The sequence below is a fragment of the Oculina patagonica genome, chromosome 9 (genome assembly GCF_052425735.1).
Source record: "Oculina patagonica isolate OP01 chromosome 9, crgOcupat, whole genome shotgun sequence".
Lineage (NCBI taxonomy): Eukaryota > Metazoa > Cnidaria > Anthozoa > Scleractinia > Oculinidae > Oculina > Oculina patagonica.
In genome coordinates this window covers 13,615,868-13,621,580 of record NC_135766.1, presented here as the reverse complement: position 1 = coordinate 13,621,580, position 5,713 = coordinate 13,615,868, and positions in this window count along the sequence as shown.

The window sequence follows — 5,713 nt, the reverse complement described above, 5'->3', positions numbered from 1 at the left end:
CACAGCTAGACATTGCAGTTCATTCTCGGATGTTACCTTAAACGGGCGGTAAAAAACGGTTCGATAAAAACGACTTTTTATCGCCTATGTCGTGCTCTATTTGCTTGCGCCGCTTACTTGTTCCAACATAGCCGCATTGGCCCAATTTATACTAGAGACGGATGATCCGTCTGGACGAACTTGCATTTTAATTAGGCGAGAATTTTTTAGTTCGTGCGATAATTCGTCTGTGTATAAATACGGGCAAACAGACGGATTATCGGTCCAGACCGACTATCTTTATAATTCGTCTTGGCAGACGAATTATAAAGATAGTCGGTCTGGACCGATAATCCGTCTGTTTGCCCGTATTTATACACAGACGAATTATCGCACGAACTAAAAAATTCTCGCCTAATTAAAATGCAAGTTCGTCCAGACGGATCATCCGTCTCTAGTATAAATTGGGCTATTGATAAGAAGAATTGAATTATTGAATGAAATTTTACAAATTATATTTAAACTGTACATTTAAAAGTTTTAATATATAAAATTGACTCAGGTCGAAGTTTGGTTAAAGTTTTGTATATTCCTTCGACAAATTCACATTGTGTTATAAAAATTCGTCGATGTATCTGTCGATTTTTTTTCGATATAAAGAACTAAGGTAAGCGCTAAAGCAAAATTTATACTTGTGTAATTTAAGAGTTTGAATAGTTAATAATTAAAAAGAACAAGAGTTTATATCTGTTTGAATTCGTAACTTACAGTTATCTTTAGAAGTGCGCGAACTGGGAACGAACCTCAAAGCTGCCTTTTATCGTAACGACAATCTCGGCCCTATGCGCCAACTTGGCGCCAGGGGACAGGTGAATCTCGAGCTCAGAGTGACCCCAGGCTCCGCGATCTGTCAGCGGTAGGGTCGCCGGGACTCACTCAGTCCGTCCCGTAGCGCAGACCGACATAGACGGACTCTGGGCTCGAGATTGTCGTAACGACAGAAGGCACATTCGTCGCCAGAGCCGCTTGTCCCTCTTAGCCGGCAGAGCCTGGGCACGAGAAACAAGTGGCTCTGGCGACACATTAGGGACGGACCATTAGAAAAGTGATGGGGGGGGGGGGGGTGGGGAAAAAACAAAAAAAAAATTCATGCAAGCCAAAATGGTAAGAAAAAAAAATCGTGCAAAGGGGAAGGCAAAGAAAAAAAAATTCGTGCAGAAGGAAAGGTTCTAATAAGCTCTGAAAATACCTGTCATCATTTAACACTTGATGAGATCAATTATTCGACGAAATATATGGTGGAGAACGCTGAAAATAGCATTTCCGAGCATAAGAAATTTCAACATTTTCTGGAGGAGCATGCCCCCAGACCCCCCTAGATAGATTCTGATCATAAAATTCGTTTAGCTCGTCTCTCTCCAGCCTGCGTAGATTGCTAACTAGTTAACTCATTTCTCAAACAGATGAATGGTACAGTGGTTGTAGTTTCTGTTGTCAATTCCTGTCAAATATGATTTCTGCAGTAATTAGTACTGAATTTCTATTACGTTTTGTTTTAGTTTTTGCATATGTTTATGTCTAAGTTTTCCCACGGACTTTACATAGAAATATGTGAAAAACACAAATCTGTTATACGAAGTGAGAAATTCATCCTGCTTTGGTGTGTTAAGAACCGAAAGAAGATGTACATAGAATCACAGTGTCCATTATGGATATAGGACACAGGGTGGTGTATGATTGAGATTGCACTTTAAAAGCTGATGTCAATTCAAAAACCTCTAATCCATTACAGACAATCAAAAAGACTTTTTCCTTATTAACTATTTTTTGTAGAAAGGGGTGAATCATGTTTATTTCCAACCTTCGATCAGGGCTTGGTCAGTCAATTTTGAGCTAGAAGGAAGGGGTGGGTCACATATTTTTCTTTTCCAATTGCACCGCCCCTTGACCCCCTCACCCCCTCCCCCCTCTCAGTACTTATTGACAGTCCCTAACGGATGAAATCAATGAACAACAGCATTTTTAAAATATTTAAACTATTAAGCAAATAATCAACAAAGCAACATTTGTCAAAAACATTGTATAAAGTAGCAATACATGGCATTTGTCTGAAAAAAAAACCATTTGTCTAAAAAAAATTCGAGCAGAGGGTTTCACCCGAAAAAAAAAATTCCTGCACAAGAAATGGACAGAAAAAAAAATTCGTGCGAGCCGAAAATTCTCCACCCCCCCTATCACTTTTCTAATGGTCCGTCCCTTATTTAATTGCCTAGATATTAATCGAAGGAAATTTAAATTTTGGCAAATCAAATCAACCGTTTTAAAATCCCTTTGTTGTATGGGATTTTACTTTGGTTGATTTGATTGGCTAGGTTTAAATTCTCTTTGTTAAGAATCAAGCCAATCAAATCATGTCCTCCCCGAGCTACTTGTTCCTCATGCCCTGGGCTCTGCTGGCTAAGAAGGACAAGCGGCTATGGGGACGAGCATGCAGAAGGCACGTTGTGCATTTTATTGGAAGGGAATTTTGCTTTTCAAAAATGTTTGGGTTTATATTATTTTGGAATGGATGTTACGTTTGGAAAACTCCGTGTGAGCACAGGAAACGGTAAAACTTTCTGAACATGACAGTATGAAGCACAAAACAAGTTACCGTATTTACTCGAATAAGCGCCGCGGCGCTTATTAAATTTTTCCCACCTCAAGTGCGGCGCTTATTTAAAATTTGGACTCCACAAAGAGTCTTTTATTTTACAGTTATCGAAAGTAGCATCTTCTGATTGTCAGTATTCGTCTCTTCTGAAGAGAGTAGTGGCGCTAGCTGTCCTTGCAAAGTTTGCGGCCTTCACAACATTTACGTATTGTAAGAATGCTTGATAGAAAACAAATGGGCGAGCAGTAAAACCATCACTGTAAACTGCAAAACATCGCTTTTGATGAAACGAAATGTCCAGTTTGCATTGGAGTTGCTTTGTAGTGCAGCAAAACAGATTTCCTCTAATTAGCGCCGCATCGGGACTGCGGCGCTTATTCGGGGGCGGCGCTTATTAACTTTTTTGTCCGAAATGCGGCGCTTATTCGAGGGCGGCGCTTATTCGGGGGCGGCGCTTATTCGAGTAAATACGGTATACAATCATTAAATTAACATGGAAAGTCTAATATAACGACAGGAAATACAAAAAAGAAGGTCTCCGAATGAGAAGAAGGATTGTAATCGGAAGACGTTTTAACCTTTTTTAGGGTAATACCCATGGGGTGGCTTACTTTCTAAAGCGTCTGAGATATTTGGGGAGCTTGCTATCGGCATTGTACGGTAATACCCGTTTACATCCTTTGCTGATAGTTTAACTTGATCGGGAAACCTGAATTGAATTTCTTATCGAAAAAATAATAATAATCCGCATGGACTGTGAGTGGAATTCGGTTCACCATTCAACTGTGTTTAGAATATAGCCGCTGTATACGCGCGATGGAATTCTAGCGGGCATTATTTTTAATAGAACATAGCTGAAAACTATAGAAGCCCGGTACCCCGGATGTGCGAATTGTTTGTCGAATTTCGCTGAACGACTTCGTCGACTTCGCATCTATTCTCTTGTTTTGTTGTTTAAATGATGCTTTAAAGCAGCGAGTTTTTATCAGAAACGTTTTACCTGCTTAAATGGAAGTAAAACAGTGCCAAAGAAAGCGACAGATGAAGAAAGAATCGTTGAAACTTGTTGTTTTTCTTTGGAGTTGTATACGCCACTATTTTGCCGTGAACTGGCCGAAATTGATTGGAAATTATTTAGCAAAACAAGCCGGACTCTAGAAACGCTTTGAGGTAAGAAACCTTTTTTAGCCACAATATGAAGACAGAACACTCCACTTTTGTCCTTTTTAAATCGAAATAAGAGGCGAATTTGAAAAACTTGCTGCGAAACGAACGCATGAAAATTTTTCATTTGAATGAAATTGAAGTAGGCTTAACCAAACTTGAATGCGTAAATATTTCAACTAGATTTGTCGGCTTTGTGAGAATCTTTTGGTAGTTGGAGAAAGGACTATATAAATAGGAAATATGAATGAAATGGTATCTTGGTTTATTTATAAAGAAGCCGCCAAAGAAAAGAATAAACTAAACTTTCACTTTTACCAATGTTGCGTGCATTTGTAAAATGCCGTGAGCGGCCGCGAGTCTTGTAAGTTCTGTGCTCTTTTTAATGCTATATTCTAAACCCACTAGAAGATGGTTTTCCTATGTCCTATAAGAAAATAATGCACTTTTGAGGTCTAGAAAAGCAGCTGAATGCCCTCGCCTGACGGCTCGGGCATCCACTAGCAGCTTTTATAGACCTCAAGCGTGCATTATTTTCTTATAGAACATGGAAAACCATCTTCTAGTAGGTAAATAGAATAGTACACCTGATTGAAGAATCGTTGACCCATGAAAAGCATAAGAGAGGGTCTCAATGGGGGTACCTCGACAACAGTGAACACTTAATTTTTTGGCTCTGTAACAAAAAACAGTAAAATTTTAGGCATTTTAACACTAACAGTAAAACATTCACAGAAACAATAAACTTTATCTAGAAAGAAACAAAAACGGTTCGAAAAAGGCCAAAATTAATTTGTTTATTATTTGAAGAAGTTTTCGGCCATTTTCCGACGTTTACCGATCAGTTTGAAAGATTCCGAAGACTACCGAATTTTCCCGAAAGACTACCGAAGATGTCCGAAGACTACCGAAGATTTTCAAGGAGATTTTCTCTAAGTTCATGAGGGATTTTATTCGATTTTTGAAGAGCAGATAAGAATTTACAATGCTAAAATTTTTCTTTTTAAAACCCTCCAAACACTTAACACTATTTTCTCAGAAACAGTTAACATTAAAAAATTAGCCAATGTAACAGCAAACACTAAAAATGATGGGCAAATAACACTTCTTTAACCTTTTTTTTTTTTTAAAAAAAAAAAAGAAAAAAAAAAAAAAAAAAAAATTTAAAAAAAAAAAAAAAAGAAACTCCCTAACACTAAATCCCATTCAGACCCTCATAAGATGCACCCCAAATGTTTACTGGGAAATCCGAAAAATAATCGTCGTCTGTGACAAAATGAACATTATTATAAGACAGGTAGCTTAAATCATGCTCTCACGGCTGTCAAAGAAAGAAAATATCTTGATTTTCAATAAATGGAATGTATTAATATGGGCTCCTGTAAGCTTATCAATGTTGTCTACCCAAAATACCGTTGGGTCATATATAGTTCATGGTTCATGCTTTTCACATGGTCAACGTTTCTTCAATTAGGTGTATATAGCCCGGACCATAAATCAAGTTTACCGTGGTCGACTGGCTCAGTAAGGGTTTGACAGCGGGCTCATTTTTCTGACAGCGGCTGGTTATTGAGCCTAGCCAGTTCCTTTTTAGCAAAAGTCGAATAGGAACGATTAAGGGAATACTCGTAACCTTATAAGTTTAAAGGTTCACTGACGGATATCCGCTTAGAAAGGGCTGGGCTTCAGCTACAATATCACTGAAATAAAGCTCTACCCTTCACGTTTAAGCCGTCTTTTAGAGATCGAAAGTCCCGATGAATCATTCAATCAGTTTCGAAAGCAACGATTCATGAATATCTTCCACCGACCAAATGGCGCACCCAGTATAATTGTTATATTGATTGATGACCCTAATTAGCCGCTAAAAGTTCTAGAACACATGCAGTTCCGATGAGGAAGTTTTTTTTAATTGTT